This window comes from Petromyzon marinus, chromosome 6 (assembly GCF_048934315.1).
Source record: "Petromyzon marinus isolate PM22_M1 ecotype Great Lakes invasive population chromosome 6, UKy_Petmar_22M1.pri1.0, whole genome shotgun sequence".
Taxonomy (NCBI): domain Eukaryota; kingdom Metazoa; phylum Chordata; class Hyperoartia; order Petromyzontiformes; family Petromyzontidae; genus Petromyzon; species Petromyzon marinus.
This window is the reverse complement of record NC_133672.1, coordinates 1,083,596-1,103,095: the sequence shown is the minus strand read 5'-3', so window position 1 is coordinate 1,103,095 and position 19,500 is coordinate 1,083,596. Positions and strand designations below refer to the sequence as shown.

The 19,500-nt window shown below is 48.1% G+C and overlaps 1 long non-coding RNA gene across 1 annotated transcript; it reads left to right on the top strand.

Moving 5' to 3' along the window:
• Positions 1–9,180: 9,180 nt before the first annotated feature.
• LOC142922572 (uncharacterized) lies at positions 9,181–11,252 on the top strand. The gene is made up of 2 exons (XR_012940165.1): positions 9,181–9,797; positions 10,406–11,252. It is a non-coding gene; the product is annotated as an uncharacterized LOC142922572 (long non-coding RNA).
• The last annotated feature ends 8,248 nt before the right edge of the window (positions 11,253–19,500 follow it).

Genomic DNA, 19,500 nt, shown 5'->3' with positions numbered 1-19,500 from the left:
GGATCATTGCAGCGGTCGTCCTTCCAGGAGTGTTTACCGCCATTTCATCATGGATTTAATTGATCCACCACCATCCCTTCTGGGGCTAATTGGCACCCCCCCCCCCCCCATTTTGCAGCCAACCCCCACTATGACATTCTTTTGGGGGCTGAAACTCACAGACTAAGACCTGCTGCACTAAACCATGTTTTTTGTGATCCCCTCTATTTTATTTTCCTCTGTTGCTGGCCTGGTCCTGCCGCTGCCTCCTAGCCCTTGCCTGATTCCGATTCCACGTGACGAGGCCTCTCCCAGGGCCTACCGCGGTCTCATGGTGTGGTGTCGTGCCTCCATTTTCTTTTGGATGTCTTCCTACCACCATTTTGGCAGAGTGTCTTTAGGTGCTTTTCAAATTAGATGCTCTCTAAATACAACACTTGGAAAGACACATTGGGAGGGAATTCCAAAGTCAAGCAGTGTAAGGGAAGAGAGCAGATCGAGAAAAGTTTGACTTGAATGATGGTGGCTGAACAACGTTGATGACATGAAACGGTCTGTGTGTTAATCTGTGTGTTAATCTGTGTTTACCTCGGATATTTTAGAGATGGCAATTCTCCTGCTGCGTATCCTACTACTGTCCCTCCCGGCCATATCTAGTGCCACACTCAACTCTACAAACAGCTACCCTCATTACTTTGCGCCCATACTCGTTGCTCGATTTGCCACTACATCTGTTAATGAAACAGCTCATAGACACTTCTACACTCCATCATTGTATCCTTTTAAACCCTATCTTTGTCCCATTACTTCACCAGCACTCCTTCCAAACTTCATTCTGCTCTTAAAAATAACACCATCTGCGAGCTACTGCTATTCGTCCAAGGTTCGCCGCTCTTCATCCTTTCACAGAAAATACTTGTGCAAACTGTTAATTCTACTTTTCTTATTTATGGGTGGTATTGAGCTTCATCCTGGCCCAATGAAAAGAACTCGTATAATTCTGTAGATTTTTCTGACAGGAAAGGTGTTGGTGTTCTACATGTCAACATCAGAGGGCTTGTGAGTAAATTAAGTCAACTAAAACTAGAAGTGGCAAATCTTGACCCGGACATTTTTTGCCTAACAGAAGCATTTCTCACTCCTGCCGTCAATGACCTGCAGATTGCGATTGACAACTACAACCTTTTTCGGCTTGACCGAGGATCTAAAGGAGGTGGAATTGCCATCTATTTTTGTAATACTATTGCATATTCACTACCTCACTCCTTGTTTAAAAAGATGTTGCTTTGAAGGTCTGGCTCTCAAAATAACTCTCCCAAATAATCAACAGATATTGGTAGTGTGCTGCTATCGACCGCCTAGTGGGAAGGATATTGAAGCTGCATCTGCACTGAGAGAGCTTTGTGGGGGCCTCCCTAAAGGTGAAATAGAAAAAAATTTGCAGATGAATTTAATCTGTTTCAATTAATAAATGTCCCCACAAGACCCAACCTAAAAAATCCGGGACAGTCATCTCTGCTTGACGTCCTATTGACAAATGCCCCTCACAATTTCACACTGACTGGTGTTCTGGGTAATAACCTTAGTGATCACTCCTTCATTTTTGGGGTGAGATCATCAGCCAGACCCAAAGCCCCCCCTAAATTGGTTGAGATGCACTCTATGAGACACTTCAGCACTCAGGCATTTGCTAATGATGTGCTTCACTCGGATATTGACAAGGTCTGTGGTATCCCCAACCTGACTACGGCTTGGGAGACCTTCAGGTACACGTTTCTCCAAATTCTTAACAAACATGCTCCGTTGGTTAGATTTAAAACTAAAGGCAACCGCCCACCATGGTTTGATCCTTTGATTACAAAGCTCATAAAAACTAGGGACAAGGCTTGGGCATGTGCTCAGAAAAGTAATTTGGTCAATGACTAGCTAGCATACAGGATTTTAAGGAATAGATGCGTCAAAAAAATACGGCATGCAAAAAATGCCTACTTTTCCTCCACTCTCCTGGAATCACATGGAAATGCCAGCATTTTCTGGAAAACAATTAAATGTATCGAAAAGGCATCCAAAACAGACAATCTGTCTGCTGAGCTTAACCGAAATGGGGAATATTTTTCAGATCCCCAAAAAATTGTTGACAATTTTAACCTTCATTTTTCTGAAGCTGGTATTCTTTTTGATAATGTATTGGGAGTCACCCCTGTTCATGCAAATTCCTACACACCTGTCCAAACATTAAACGAATTTAGTTTCCAGCCAATCCACGAAAGTAATGTTCTGAAACAACTGTCCTACCTCAAAGGGTCCTCCTCTACTGGAGCAGATAGTATTCCCGTCTTTGCTCTACTAACTGTTGGTCACCTAATATACAAACCTATAGCCCATATTTTCAACCTGTCCATCAAATAAGCATCAGTTCCTCTAGAATGGAAACATTCCTATGTCCGTCCCCTTCACAAAGGGGGCCCTAAAGATGATCCAAATAACTACCGACCTATCTCAATTTTGTTCCCGTTGATGAAGATTTTTGACAAATTATTGACCTACCAAATTAGCAGTTTGCTGTCCACCAACAATCTACTACATCTAAAACAATCTGGGTTCCGAAAAAAATACAACACCACATCTGCTGCATTAGACTCTCTGAATCACATTTACAGTAGCCTTGATAATAAGCAGTACTGTACCTGTCTTTTTCTAGACCTGTCCAAAGCTTTTGATACAGTAGACCACAACACCCTGCTTAGTAAACTAAGTTGCCTCGGTTTTTCCGAAAACGCAGTAAAATGGTTACAAAATTACCTCTTTTCTCGCACCCAAACTTTATTCACAGATGGTTGGAGGTGAAACAGTGTTAAGATAACAAAAGGGGTTCCACAGAGTTCCATCCTTGGCCCCCTTTTGTTCTCTCTTTATGTCAATGACTTGGGCACTCACCTGGATCATTCCAGGGTAAATCTTCTTGCAGATGACACGATACTGATTACTGCTGGCCGCTCTCCGGATGACGTGATTGCTAAGCTACAGGGTGATTTCAACAAACTACAACATCAGCTAGTTGCTCTTAAACTAGTCCTGAATACCTCCAAAATCAAGGTGCTATGCTTCTCACCAGGACTAAAGCAGGAAGTTATTTTTCCCCAATTACATTCCTTACATAATTATGAAATAGAGCAAGTCAAGATCTATAAGTATCTTGGGGTCATCCTGGATTCAAAACTGAATTTTGAAGATCACATTGATTACATTGGTAAAAAGACAAAAATAAAAATTGGTTTTCTGTATGGACACAAGCACTGCTTCCCCCCAATGTTCCGTTTGGAATTGATAAAAGCTACCATACTGCCTCTCCTTGACTACTGTGACATCGTGTATAAATCAGCCCCAAGTTCTGTACTGAAGAAGCTTGATTCCATCTATCACTCGGCCTTAAGATTTACATTGAACTGCCCATATAGGACTCACCACTGTGATCTCTACATTGGGTCAAACTTAACATCTCTTAATGTTTGACGGCTTGTGCACCAGATCTTATTTATTCACGATGTACTTACAAAAAAATCTGCAGACTACCTGCTGGATCTCTTCTCTGTGTCAAAGAACAAATTTGACCTGAGGTCTTCGCTCATTTACCAGCTTCACATTCCCTATTGCTGTACAAAAACTGGAGGAAGGGCCTTTGCTATTGATGCCCCCAGGGTCTGGAATGATATTGCCAATAAACTGCAACTTGAATCGCTACCAATGAGATCTTCTCTCAAAACTGCTCTAGAGGAGTTGTACACCCCTAGCTGCCACTGCTATTCATTGGCGTAAAATAAAATAAAATGTTTCGCTCCGGATGACGCTGCAAAGTATTATCTGTATTTTGATTTAGCGTGCTGATCTTAAAGGTGCATTGAAAAATGTGATACTCCGACTGATGCTTCTGTTGTTGTGGAGTAACTCATGCAGCCAGCTATGGCTCTAGGATTTGGTGTTACATGTTATTTATGTAGTTTATTGTAAAAATTCGGTCACAGTCCCTGTGATCACTGTTACGTTGCAATTATGGCTTTATTTTTTGGTGATTTCGAAACGTTTTTTGGTTTGGACATGTTTGTTTTGTTGTAGTACGGAGTTAGACTGATGGCCTTAATCTAAGTTTTATTGTTGTTGTTGTTGTTTGACTTGCATCCCACTGGGATTTTCTGCACACAGCGTTGGTGTACGGTGCTTTTTTCAGGAATATTTTGCTGTTTATTTCATGGATTTTCTGTTTGCACAGTCACATAGTCACTTTAAGATGTTTTTCTTGATCGTGTTTTTGTTTTTTTTGTTTGTTGTGGTTGCACCCGATTCAAGAGCCAAATGGCTCACAGGGCTATACCAAAATAAATAAACTGAAAAAAAAACTGAAAAAGCTGGCAGATCGAGTACTCAGCACTGTTGGAGGAATAAAAGAATGAAGTTCACGGAGACGGTAACCGTGGTAGTAGTGAGAAGAGTGATAGAGGCGGCGACTGACCCGCGGGCGAGCGAGCGACTGTGGAGTGAATCAGCGAGTGCTGGACCATCAATCACCCTCCTGGCCGCTGCTTCACGTTGAGTTCTACGAGGTGCAATGAGGTGGGAATTTGGTGCTCCACCCCGGGTATGGCAGCAGCAGAATTTCAACTACACACCTGTCAAACCATACGGTTTACCCGTATTCTTGTACAGGGAATAAAAAATGTGTTTGTCTATTTGTTTGTGTTTATCCCTGGCACAAGCGTCGTGGTGACGTCACCGCCACTTAGGGGCGAATGGCTGTTGTTGTTGTTGTTGTTTCTCTTCTGTGATGGGACTTTGTAGGATGAACGTTGATTTATAAGGGCATGGGGTGACCAATAAGGTCTGAATTTGTCCGTAATAAGGTAGGGCACTGATACGGGGTTGACCGGTATGCAGCGATGGTACATGGTACATTGAAATGTACCATCGTCACGATGGTGACGATGAGAAAATCCATCGCAGCTTCAGCTGAAAGTGTGTTTTGTAAAATGATAATAATTGTTCAGAGTTAAAGACGGCGACTGTGGTATGGAAAAGGAAAGCCAAAGATTTGTTTATTCCTCCTTAGCCCGATTACTAATACGCACTGTGTGGCTATTTCATGTCAAGTCAGAAGAGATTGTTGTGCCCGGCAGATTAACAGTTTTACTTTTGCAGAGAAATAACATTTCTAAATATGATGGAAGGGACTGTGCTTTGTCCAACCTTATGCAATAGTATCATTGGCTGGGTTTTTAAGAGTGAAACACAACCGAGTTTTTTTGTGGCCCTATTTGACGATTGTTTTCAAGGCTGTGGTCATTGATGCCGATGTATCTATGAGTTGTGCAGATAAATGTCTATAACAGTACAACCTTCAGCAGCTGGACTTTATTAGTTTTATTGATAGTAAACGATGTTATTCACAAATGAACAACATGTTATAAGTAAATGACAAATAATGAAATATTTACAATCACAACGTGAAGTAGACAGTCATATCCGAGTCACCAGCAGCGTGAAGCAGAGGTGGGAGGCTGACTCTTCAACCCAAGAGACGATTTTCGTGCAATTGAAGAGCTCATTTGTTTTATTGTAAAATTTAAATCGAAAAACGAGAATGAGAGAGAGCCCTAGTCAAGGACGTGGACGCACGTGGCGTTCCAGTGAATGGATTCACCCAATTCCATACAACAGATACGTACATATCTCTATATATAGCTTTAGAATTGATATTACATTTATGCGCCTCGATTGTGTTCCAGGAATTACAATAGCCAGGGATAGTGTCTTATACTTTCTCGTCACACCGAATGTTCTACACAAGATCTGCATAGCTTCACGCCGTGTCCCCACAGTGTGCACATCAGCTACCCATCGATCGTCTTCTAATCTGAGGTATTTTGGGGTATCGTTTTATTTATTTTTTATTGGAATCTTTTCTGTCTTAACCCGACTCTAGCTTACCCCCGAATTCCGACTCATCCGAGTCTGTCTTCGTGAGGTTTCAGTGTACTGTACATTCTGATTATGTAAATTAGTTTGATGCATGAAGTATCCTGTCACCTGCACAGGAGTGGATCACATCACGAGTTTGAAGATGGTAAGAGAAGAAATAATGCGGGAGGCAAAACAGATCCTTGCGGAACGCCAGAGCTACTGGATGCAAGTATCATCAGATTGACTACCATCAACTATTACAAACATTGACCTGTGAGCAAGCGAGAATTACAAGCTTGCAGATTCGAGTAGACTTCAAATGACAGCAGCTGAGCAGGCGGTGCGCACGGTCAAGGGCTATAGTCGCAGCTCCTCTAAATGAGTTTGAACGTTGACATGATGATTTTCATACACCTTCAAGTTGGGTAAAACAAAAACAAAAATCAGCAAATATATATTTTTCGTATTCTACAAAGCAGAGGCTGTAAGTTAAACATCTATTCAGATTTAGTGTGCGCGCCAAAACCGCCCACGCGGACGAATGGTGTCCCCCTTGACGTATATTGTGTAAATGTTGCAAGTGTTGTACGTATTAGTCAAATGACTCGTAAACATTTTATGGCACATTAGTACATGTCTCCCATTAAATAACTTATAAATATTCTCTGATTTACTCTAATATTCAATAAATATTAAAGACAGCTATTAGGTGAGTCTCATGTGTTGTTAAAGTGTGGCCCCGCTCGCGTCTCTATCTGTGGCGCGCAAGACAAACACAGCGAGGAGCTGTGAGAGGCAGAAGCGAATTGGGTCGGGCGATTTGCGTGGAAAATTAAACTAGTGACACGTGGACAGATTGGCGCTAACTAACGATTGATTTCACGGATTAAAAACAGAACGGGGCGCTTGGTTAAAAATTCATAGCGGAGGACTGCCATAAATGTCCATTGCGGATGAAGTTTGCTGATCGCTCTGATGGCTTGCATGACGCATTATATCAATGGCCCAAATTTAATCAAGCGGCATGCCAGCAGTGCGCGCTCCATAAATCACACCTGCTTACCATGTTTACTGTAGTACTGGGATTCAAATAACGCGGACGACGGCGACTAGACAAACGGACACTTTTGTGCCTGCGAAATCGCTGACGCCCTGGCCTGCTCCTCATTTTAATAATGACTCTAAAGCGCGTGATATATACGCGCTCGCCATTCTCCGCATGAACAATAACGCGCGCGCTCTCGCCGGCGGTGATTTACGTGCGGCGCCGGAACGAGGCTGCCGCGCTCGAGCGCTGGCGACCGGGCAGGGAGGGTCGGCTCTCGGGGTGCGGGGTAGGTGGGTGCCAGGGGTGCGGGGTAGGTGGGTGCCAGGGGTGCGGGGTAGGTGGGTGCCAGGGGTGCGGGGTAGGTGGGTGCCAGGGGTGCGGGGTAGGTGGGTGCCAGGGGTGCGGGGTAGGTGGGTGCCAGGGGCGCGGGGTAGGTGGGTGCCAGGGGTGCCTGGGAGGTGGTGTCAGGGGTGCGGGGTAGGTGGGTGCCAGGGGTGCGGGGTAGGTGGGTGCCAGGGGTGCCTAGGAAGTGGGTGCCAGGGGTGCCTAGGAGGTGGGTGCCAGGGGTGCGGGGGAGGTGGTGCCAGGGGTGCGGGGTAGGTGGGTGCCAGGGGTGCGGGGGAGGTGGGTGCCAGGGGTGCCCAGTAAGTGGGTGCCAGGGGTGCGGGCGAGGTGGGTGCTCAGCAAGGTGGTTGGTTGTGGCAATCGAAAGGAAATTCTGGCAGTCTGTTTGGTCTGGGCTGCGCCCTAAATCTGCGGGTACCGTGGGGGTTGAGAGGGTGTTTATTCTTCCCCCACCTCGTCCTGGTTTTTCTAGAAATGAAGGTGGATTTGCATTGCAGATGCCGGGGGGGGGGGGGGGGGGTTGCGTGGCACATCAGTCATGGGGAATGGATGCGAGTGATCTTTTCCTATCCTCTCTGCAGGGCCGCATGCCGGGAGTGTGACATTTAGATGGATTACCGACAATACCCAACGCAAACTTCTGCTCCCTTAATTACCGCTTCCCAACCACGTGATTGTTTGCTCAGGATGACAAGTCAATTAAACAGCCGTCACTCATCCCAAAGTCTTAATTTCTGACGGTCCCCCCTTCATATGAGGGATTAGGTTCATGGCCATCTACTTAATTAAGTGCAATTACCATTTGGTAATTGCTGCACTATAAGTCTAATGGCTGATCTGCGATTATTAACAAATGTTTGAATTTTTTGATGTTTTAATATAGTGAGTAGAGGTAGAGATCTGTTGTAAGGATATTATAACCGACACCGTGGACACTCGTGAGGTCCCGGAGAGAACTTTAAGTGGCTGCTGCTCTGTTTAAATCTGGCGAGGCTGCCTTAGATGGCACGGGCACTCGTGCAGCCGTGTTACACTCTAATGTAACAGTTTTTCAGATGAAAACGGTAATTTTGTAATGCCGTTTTCTTTTTAAGCTTATCCTTCCAGATTATCGTCAATTCGAATATGTATGTTTTATTAATTTATACGTTGAAATTGAAACAGAAATAAAATAATTGATCATGTAACAGATTTTATACAGTCCTGTTTTTGTACTCTCATGAGCATTAACTGATTTCGCCACTCCAGCTGGTCAGTGGCCATCCTCTGGTTGGTGGACATCCTCTGGTCAATTGACATCCTCTGGTTGGTGGACATCCTCTGGTCAGTGGTCATCCTCTGGTCAGTGGACATCCTCTGGTCAGTGGACATCCTCTGGTCAGTGGTCATCCTCTGGTTGGTGGACATCCTCTCGTCAATTGACAACCTCTGGTTGGTGGCCATCCTCTGGTCAGTGGACATCCTCTGGTCAGTGGACATCCTCTGGTCAGTGGACATCCTCTGGTCAATGGACATCCTCTGGTTGGTGGACATCCTCTGGTCAGTGGACATCCTCTGGTTGGTGGACATCCTCTAGTCAGTGGACATCCTCTGGTTGGTGGCCATCCTCTGTTCAGTGGACATCCTCTGGTCAGTGGATATCCTCTGGTCAGTGGACATCCACTGGTCAATTGACATCCTCTGGTCAATTGATATCCTCTGGTTGGTGGCCATCCTCTGGTCAATGGACATCCTCTGGTCAGTGGACATCCTCTGGTCAGTGGACATCCTCTGGTCAGTGGACATCCTCTGGTCAGTGGACATCCTCTGGTTGGTGGACATCCTCTGGTCAGTGGACATCCTCTGGTCAGTGGACATCCACTGGTCAGTGGACATCCTCTGGTCAGTGAGAATCCTCTGGTCAGTGGACATCCGTTTTATCCCTCAGCTGCTACTCTACCATTGTCCTCGACCATCGGCCAATGCGACACTGGGTAACCACAGCATCGCTAAAGGAGGATGAGCCTCCGTTCGTGATAATGGCCTCACAAACAGTAGCAGGGGAGTAGCTGCCACTCAGCGGGTGATCAGCCGCCACACTGGGATCTGGAAAATTGTGCCAGAGATAATAACGAACCAGATTTAGGTGATCTTCTAAAACATCAACTGCACTCTGCCGGCCACGTAGTTGAAAACTCGAGCAGTATTACATCAAGAATCAACCAATATTCACAATAATTTAGTTTTCTTTCTTACCTCGAATGCAAATGTGACAGGTTTGATCGGGGTCAGGCTGACTGGGAGTAAAACTGAACATCACACTGCTTCGGAGTGACGTGGAGTCTTCTCACCGTGACGAGTTGGAGGGCGAAGGGGCAGCCCTGCATCTATTGCTCACGCCACTGCTGGCGGAACGGCCCCACGGAATTCAGGAGAGGGCCTCAGGAGGGGATGTGGCACCAATCTTCTACACTTCCGAGATGTATTCAAAGAGGTGGGATACCCACACTTTACCCCACCATATATGTCCTGCTGATCGACTGACTTTGGTGTACAAGTGTATGTATGCCGCTGGGTGACAGCCCCGCGAGGTAGAATCGAATGGGTGACCTTTGGATTGCAAGTCCAGTGCAATAAACATTGCACCACAGTGGCATGCTTCTTCTTTTTACATAAAAGAGGCTCAAATGTAATTTATCTTGGAGCGAAGGTTATTTCACACTCAGAGTGCACAGATTTTTGCAATGGAAGGGGCCATGGACTTGAGCATTTAGGTTTTTTTCCTCCACAATGCAACTTAACATACATTAATCATAGATATTATGTCTATGTAATAATGTTAGAATGACTTCCACACGGACTGTGGAGAAAATAATTATGTTTGTTGACCTTTGTCAAGAGGCTGACTTTAGGCATCGAAGGTTCATAGGTTGTGTTGTTGTTGTTGTTGTTGATTAAATAATGCATGATGCTGTTTCCATTGCAGTTTTTATTCCATGTCACTTTGAACCGGTCGACAGCATTTGGAGATGCTTTCGTATTTAGACACTTCGTAAATTAAAATGATTATCATTTAAATGCTGTCCGATGTCTCTTGCGCAGGATACATTGGCGACGGGCGGAATGAGAGGTCGTCACTGGACATTGTTTAAGGGCCACTTTCTAAATCGGGATTTAGGTTGCAACATGAGCACACAAGTAGTTGAATCTTAGCTACGATCAATCCACTGCTGGATGAAGCCTTTCCCAAGCTAGGGCTTTCTTTCCCCTGCACCACCGATTCGCACGGTTGGCTACGTGCGGTGCAAAAGAAGTTCCACATACGTACACATGTCTCTCACGATCCTGCGACGTGATAATAAACGTGGCATCCGCAAATGATGCCATTTCATCGCTCCATCTCCTCAGTGCACGTCATCTTACACAGGTTCTAATCCCTTGGCTGCCACGCTGTTATTACGCTTGACCATCGCTCCCCTTCCCTATGGCGGCGTGCCCTCCACTCGCACGTTGTCAACAGTAAATGCTGCGTCATCACCTTGCACATGTTCCCGCAGCCACGTGGTCCTCTTTCTGTTTCCCACTGACATTCTAAGCATCTCTTCTCGCTTCTCTACACACTTGCCAGTTTTCATTCCACCCCTAAGTTAAGGGCGGGGGAGGGGGGGGCTTAATCTTACACATGGTCAATCCACTGCTGGATGAAGGCCTCTCCACGCCATGCTAATCATGGAGATTGTTTGACAATAATTCACCACACTAGTCAGTTGTGGGTGTATGGGTTGGTGAAGGGGTGAGAGGAGGGGAAGACAAATTCCGATACCACCGCCACCACCGCCACCGCTGTTGGTCGTGGCCGGAACCCAAATTGGGGGTTCAGAACGCGGCGTGATAATCGCTGCGACGCCACTCCGCCCCTTGCATTCAGTTGATTTCATCGGCATCCACTGCAAGGCAGAATAAATTACTTGGCAATGACTTCAAAAATGACGAGACCAAGTTCAAAAGGAGTCAAACCTATCAGTTGTGCGGACTGGCTCGTGCTGCTGATGATATTCTTGGGCAATGTTTAGCAATTAACAATGTGGTTTTTTTCTCCGCGCGTGGAGGCACGCAGAGCCATGCTGCGTCCTCACGCCATTATTCTTGTCATTATTAGCGCTTCGCTGCACTCTGTGAGCCATCACGAGCCGCTGTCGTTCCATAATCGCTGCAGAAAATTCCACTCACTCATCTCATCGGGGCCGCCTGGCGCGGCCGCGGAACTCGCCGCTCGCGGCCGCGGCGCTGCCGGTTTAAAATCCTAATAAAGTATTAAAGCTTTCGTGACTGCATAAAATTACTCATTGGTTTTTTCGGTAAAGTCACGTATGTAGAAATACAATAAAATTATATTAAAACAAAAAACAATCGCGACGTTTCGATCACAACGCAAGCGATCTTCATCAGGTGTCAAGAACAAATCACGGAGGTAAATACAACAAAAAGATGAGAGACGAGAATTCAACAAACCTAAAAAAACATTATGTGAAGCACATCCAGTCAGGCCAACAACACAGTTAGACACTTCCTGGCGGACCACGAATTTCAGAAGAGTGGTTTTAAATCCTGTTCGGGAGGCCGGTTCGGAGCTCAGCCGCTTCACTTCTCCGGGGTCAATAAAATGAACACCGCTTTGTGCAGGGGGTGGGGGAAGTCAAGAGTGCCTGTTCTGTCGGAAGACTCATCCCCACGCTCGGAGTGTGGAACTTCCATCACTGGCTCCGGGCTGTAAACGAGAGAGGTGCACCTCCTGACACTTAGTTGAGTAAGAAGTCACTTTCACTTTTGATGTTGACTTCCAACTCTGAGTGTAGACACCCAACCAACTTGGGAGGCTCCCGCTGCTGCTGCTGCGTGGTGGAGGAGAGGGATATTGCGATGGTTTTGGTTACGAGGGCTGTGCTTGCTCCTCTTTGAGATGAGCTGGCAGCACTCCAGGCTTTCTCGGGGCATTCCGGTTTCCTCCCAAGTGCAAATTACTCATGAAGGGATTGGCCAAACATCCCATTGCAGCAACCTTTCCCAAAAAGTTTCAATATTCCACAGCGAGGCTTTTGCTGGACAAATAAAGGACATCATCATGATAATGATTATCTCATTTTGTCCCAGCGGGATGCGCCTCCTCGCTCACGGCACCGTGCTGCCTGCGACCTCTCCGTGACCTCTTCGTGCAGAGGAGAGTTTCCCCGTTGTGTGTTTTCGTGTCCGCGTTCTGGCGCACGATGATACCGCAAACTGCTCCGTCGAACCTCTCGTCTGCCCATGAAACCGTGCTTTACAGGAATGTAAGAAACTTGTCATCTAACAATAACAAGTGTCATGCACTTCAGTTGTTTCCCCAAACAAAGCATGTGTTGCAATGCCAATCTTTTTCCCGTGCTCTGTGTAAGAAATGCCGGCTTAATATGCGCTGGTATGTTATCATTGTTGGTCCAAGATTACATCGTTGTGAACTCTCTACCTCTTTACCACTGTTGGTGCCAAGCAGATTCTTTCCATTCTCTCCACTATTACCGACTGACTCTTAATTTAGCTCCAGTCTTTGCTTGAGCTCTAAACGATGGCAGCGATGATTATTTCTGAGCACTCGGCATCGGGGAGTCGTCTCTCTGATCCTGTAGGGGCTTTGAGAACGCGTTGGATTTTAAGATCCCATCGGTTAATATTAAAACACGTAATAAAACTATTTCTGCCAATATTCATGTAAAAAATCGAATGCTAAACAAATAACTTGACACTTTCTATTTTGCTTCAAGATTTCCACTGCTTCTCGTCTCGTTTGAGGTTTCCCGATTGCACAGTCGAGCGGAAATAAAACAAAACCCCTTTTAAAGTAATCTGGATTTTGCAATTTTGCAAGCTTATGCGTTTACTTACATGACCACTGCTGCATTGTAGTACAAATAATCTGCATTGTTAATTAACTTATAAACAAATGTACATTTCTTTTGAAAGCGACTATCGTTGATATTTCAGATGCCTGGAGAGTAATGAAATTGTAATGTCTCAAAATAAATTATTTGGATTACGGGAAAGAAATATAAATGGAGCTAATTACTTTTTACATTAAAGGTGTTTATTTTATTCATACCCATATTTTTCCAAGGCATCGCATTATTTAAAAAGGTAAAATATATGTCACATTCATCAATTGCCTAGCGGTTATTTAATCTATTTTAAACTAACACCGTAACTTGGCATAATATGGAGGAGGCATTTATCCATGGCTGTAAACTATTATTATTCAAAACTAAACTTATGTACCAGCAACAATGACAATACCAATCTTTAAAATAAACGCAGATGATCACTGCAGATGGATGGTTTGGCAGAGACACCAACCATAAGCTCTGGAGCCCTCGGGGATTAGATGCCCTGATGTTTCTGCTACAGAATTTACAAATTGCCTGGGACAGGTGTGAACTGTGATTTCAATCTGACTCTAACACGATTCAACCTCTTATTTAATTCACTCCTATTACACACACACACACCTGGGGGAAGGGGAATGGGAAAACACGTTGATGCCCGCTCCCATTTGGCGCACCTTCTCGCCAGGCGCACTTCCACAGACAAAGCCTCGCAGCCCACGAGCGCACGCTCAAGGGCCCATTTAATTTCCGTGAGTGGCTCGAGCAACGCGCAGGACCGCCCGTCGGCAGCTCGGCTGCGGCCGCAGCTCAGACGCGTCTGAGCATCGCGACTCCCAAGTCGCGATGTTTGCCGCTTGTGATCGCGCCCCCTGATGCCGCTGGGAGTCGTCACCAAAGCACGCGACTGTGGCCGCTGAACAAAAAGGGCACGGTCAAGATCCTGTGAGAATGTGCGCACGAGTCGGCTGTCGTGTGCCTGTTCACAATGTGAAAGTTACCCTCATGCCGAATATGGGACGTCATTCACGCCATTCTACTATCACTCGTCCCGCTCGCCGAGGAGAGATCGTGCCTAAACGCGCTGTTGTTCTTTCATACCAGTACCCTATTGTTGATTGTTCACTTCATTGTTGAATGTTGGTTTCCATGCGCCGTGATGGGACCCGCGCCCTGCCTCTCCACAGCCTGGGGGATGAGAATTGCGTCTCGAGCTGCGAGAGGCAGCAGCTGCCGAATGGGCGCTGACACGAGACACAAACACGGCCCATGCCGCTCCACGCGCCAGCGGCAGCAGCAGCGGCAGCCCTCATGCCTCTTCCACCTGTCACCTCCCGCCCGATGGAGCGCTCGCACCTTGTGGTCGTTCTCACGCTTTGTTTGGAAGTGGAGATGACGGCGCGAACTGGGAAGGGTGTGCGGCGCAGGGGGTGGAGGTCGCAGGCAGTGGGTGGCCCTGGGGGGAGGGGGTTGGGGTTTGAATTGAGCGGATGAAAGTTTTTGAAGAGTTGACGCAACTGAGGCAGTAGCGGTGGTCGGAGGGGACTCGAGAATTGTGATGAGGATAGTTGCTTTATCCAGATTTGCGCTTCGCAGAAGCCCTCTTAGCACAAACCATTGATCTTCATTGCGCGTCAGAGGGCACCTAATTGACGACTGGGTCATCAGAATTGATTGCTCGGGTTAATTACTCGTGCCGTTCCCGCGGGGCAACCGCCCCTTCTTCCTCGGACGCTCCCGTCACGCGCCCCTCCAGGACATGTCCGTGTAGCCGAAGTCTTCCTCTAGCCGCTCCCAAGTCCCTCGCCTCCCACCAAGAGGGGACGCGCCCACGGAGTGGCGGCGGAGCAATTGAAATCGAGAAGGGGGAGCCGCTCGTCGCAATTCACGGCCGTCTAATCTGCCGCTCCCATTATGCACGGCCGCATGTGTCGCCCGAGATAAAGCGCGTGGATTTACTCTTCTTCTTCTTCTTCGCCCTGACAGGGCGCAGCCGTTACAAAAATGTTCTGCGCGGACGAAAGCGGGTCAGCTGGCACACGGCTGTAAGCACATTACCTCTGGCACGGCGGGGGACCGTGGAAAGTTCCCCCGCTCAATGCCGCGTGGTTTTCTCCCCCCCACGCCCCTTCTCAATTTAATTTTTTTCTAATGTCATGGGTGTAACACGGCTGATGTGATGGAGGGGCAGGTGAAATCGCATCCGCTCTGCTCCGGCTGCTCGCGTGGACTCCTGTGATAGGCCGCTTGTCACTCGGCGGAGCGGCCGAGTCGATCGCGGCTGAACAAGGCGGACTGTGGCGTGCCGCGGAAGCCTCGCGCCGGCAGCCGCTCTCCGACACAGGCCGCGGAGTTCCACGCGCCCGGGAGATGTTTACCGGCGACTCCGACGCTCATCTGGCCCGGCGCGGCCAGGGGAGCCGCCGGCTTCTCTCCGGCGTTGCCTTCACCGCCCGCGTCCTCTGCGGAGAGTCGAACCGGGATCCCGCGAGGCGTCTGTCGGTTCGAGTTCATGAGCGGTGCCGCTCCCGTGCCAAACTGAGCAAAAAACACGGCCGTGAAATGTATTTGCCAGGTAACTTAAAAGCACCAATCAATTTCCATTTAAGCAGAATGTGAGATGTGATTTTAACTGTTTGCGGTGCGTGTCTGCCAGGGCTAGCCTGGCAGGCAGTGTGTGTCTGCCAGGGCTAGCCTGGCAGGCAGTGCGTGTCTGCCAGGGCTAGTCTGGCAGGCAGTGTGTGTCTGCCAGGGCTAGCCTGGCAGGCAGTGTGTGTCTGCCAGGGCTAGCCTGGCAGGCAGTGCGTGTCTGCCAGGGCTAGCCTGGCAGGCTGTGTGTTCGCCGCTGTACGGCACAGGCCGCCTGTGATTCCATTCCAGAGGATGTGGAGACCTCTTGACAGCTTTTTTGAAGATGCAATCATGGTTCAACAACAAAAAAAGCATACAAGTAAATAACGCCAGCGTTTGCATAACTACGGCAACCCAGTTTTCCCTTTCGGTATAAGTGAGTGTTCACCTGATTGCATAAAAAAATGTGAATCTTTAATAATTGTGCAAAATCCATTGGCCCAAATTCTACCGTGAATCCCGCGCGTCTAGGACCGCTTTGTGCTCAACGTCGGCACTATGCAGGAGATCCACTCGGGTTCAGTACACATCGTGGGTTTAAGGTGGAAGTAGGAGTAACTTGGCTGAAAAGCATTTCGCTTGTCGGGACCTGTTAAGCATTTCAAAACCGCCACTGTCTAGGGGGCCCCGGGGTAGCACGTGGCAGCGGAACAAGGGGGGGGGGGTGGGCAAGGGTGCGGCACGTGTTGGGGTGCCCCCCCCCCCCCCTTGTCAGCTGCTCCCCTGGGTGAGCACCTTGCAATGTCCTGAAGGGAACTCCGAGCAGACACGAGCACAAGCACGGGGCCTTTTGTTTGGATGTTTGACACGTGGTGCAGTCACATCATGGGCAACAATGGACGACTTAATACATTCAAAGAGTACGCCGCGCGCAATCGCATTAAAGCGATGCACGCTGGGAGTTTAGCGCAAGTCAGGATGGCAAGATGAATAGTGAAAGGCAACTTGACATTTTATTTTTATTCCTTTAAAACATTTATTTAAACTAATGACTCAGCTGCGCATGCTGCGGTTGACGCGGTCTCAGTGGTCCCATAAACAATGCCCGCGCGCCGGGAGTGCGAGACTCACACCCCTCACTTCAGACCCATGAGGGCATCGTGACATTAAACCTGCAACAATGCCCCCGCATTCTGCATCCTTCCCTTCCGCTCTGGCAGACGCCACTGTCGCGTGTCACTCTCGATCCACCGCAGGGGGAAGGGCCGCCCTTGTGTTCCGCCACGGTCACGTCTGGCCCTGGGCCTCAGCAGCCAACTGCGGCTCGCGACGGCCGCGTCCATCCCGGGCGTCTCGCGGACGCGACCCGCTGGGTTTGCCACGCGCGTTCCTGCGAGTTCACTTCGATACCTTCCAGCTTCGGCACAAAGTCCACCCTTGCTCACGGGAATAGCCCTCTGTAGAAGCCCTCAATCGGTTTCATTCACCGGTTGAGAGCCGATTGAGAGGTATAATTTTTGTTTTTAAGCTCTGGGAAACTGCGGTTACACGTGAATCGTTATTATTGGTCTCAGCTCTATTTCACGTGTGGGTAAATGCCGAGATTTGTAACAAAGCTCAAAACCCTGACGCTGTCACGTCACACGGCCCAACCTTCCGCTCACGGGGCACACCTCGGGGTCTCCGAAGTCGCTGCGGTATCTGCTGGGCACCTCACGGGTCGGGTCTCCACGAGCTCACGCTCGGGAAAGTCTCCACGCGCTCGGCCCGCTCGCGGCGGCCCGAGCGTGCGCGTGTGCCACGCATGCGGTCTGGGCGCAGATCTGGCTGAGCATTGGGGCGCTCCGCTATTTCGTATGCAGATTAGAGACGTGCGCATGATTTAATCCTGCAAATGTAGGTACGTCCTTCTGGAGTTGGTGCCTACAGAGGCTTCCCGTCCGTCGGGCTGCGTCTGAGCCACTCCAAAACAAATCCCTGCGTGGCGCTGCGGAGGGCTCGGCTTTTGCCTTCGCGCCACAAGAACGTCTCGGTGTTCGCTGCTTGTTTCACGTTAACCTTCGCGACGTTTCTCGCTTTGTTTTACAAACCGTTCTATGCAGAGAGGGAAAAAATGGTGATGAAACTAAATAAATAAAACCGAAATAATAAAAGAAATCCAACAATCTGGAGGTTTTTTTTTTATCAGATGCAGAAGCGCCATATTTTGATATCTGCGAGATGTGAAAATTTACACAGACGCTGCCGTATGGCATTTCATGCGGATTGTGCTGGATTCGTAGCAGATGGTGCAATTAAGTTTATTGTTCGAAGAAAAAGGTCAGAGTGGTTGCGACGGTTGTGGGAATTTTTTTTAAAGAACTTGATGCAATGGAAAAACGTCAACTGTGTAAAGATGTGCCGTTATCTCCATCCGAATTAATTTGTTTGTTGAAAATGAAATACCAATCCTCTTTTAATTGAGCACATCGAAGTCTAATTTATTTTAAAAATATGAAACAACTTTAAATTAGAATGGATAACTCTACCTGCTGTAAAGCGATTTAATAGCAAATAATAGGAGGCGTCAGTGTGCATCGCAAATAACTTTAACTTAGGCGTTGCGTTATGAAGATGTACAACGCGTCCCGTACGGCAATTCAAGCGCTGCTAAGAGGTGATCTCGTTAATGGGTGATATGTGGGACTCGGTGTCCTCGCGCTCGGAGCTGCAGGGTGAACCGCTGCTCGACTGGGCACGCAACCCCCTCTTTGCTTTTAGCTCAGTTGCTGAGCACAGGGCCCCGGGACCAAAAACGTCAATCGGACAGCAACAAGCGGCACTGCCAAAGCTGTAATCGGTAATAGGTCAAACAGAATGCGTTTGAACGATGTCAAGGTTATCACACGCGCTTGAGGAAAGAGAAGATGGGAGGGAATTTAAAAGTTGGGTGGTCGCACGCCAGCATGGCGGTGTGTTGGTTCGCCGAAACCTCAACATGGGTCGGGGAATCAACGAGTGAAGATCACGGAGACAGTAACCATCGTGGTGGCGCTGCCCTCGCTGCCCGTGCTGCCCTCGCTGCCCGCGTTGCTGCTGTAACAGGTGCACGATGGTTCACCGCGTGGTGGCTCGGAGTGACACTTGTCAGTCCCAGAATTTTATCCCAACACCGCCACTTACTGACAAGTTCTTTCCAAGCATTTCCATCGATCTCACGGCGGCAAAATTAAACTCCACGTTGATCCCTTAAAGTGAGCCGGCCCAGGACTTGCCAGGATCTTGGGCAGCCTTGCCGACACCCGGCAAGGCTGGATTTTGTCTGCGTTTTCCATTGAACTCGCGTTTCGCAAACCCTACGACGCATCAACAAAGCCGAATTTGCATTTTGTTTTAAAATATTTGCGTTACTGATACAGCCATTAATGTTGGATTTAAGGGAGCCAGTAAAGAATAAATCGATACCCCCCTCCCCGCGTGTCGCTAAACATCAGCCGGAGACCGGTGTCAAAAAGCGACGTGGATCTGAGCCACCCCGGCAAGGAGCGCGCCCGCCCCCCCGCCTCCGTCTCAAGCCTATAACACCTGAGAGTCTCGAGGGCCCCGGGTCTTGGCACGCTGGCTGCCCGGGGCGTGCGTCGGATCGCGATGGCTTGGGCCGGCAGAGGGGCGCTTTCAAATAAAGTTCACATTGTGGAGAACATGTGCGTTTCACCTCTGCCCATTAGGATGATT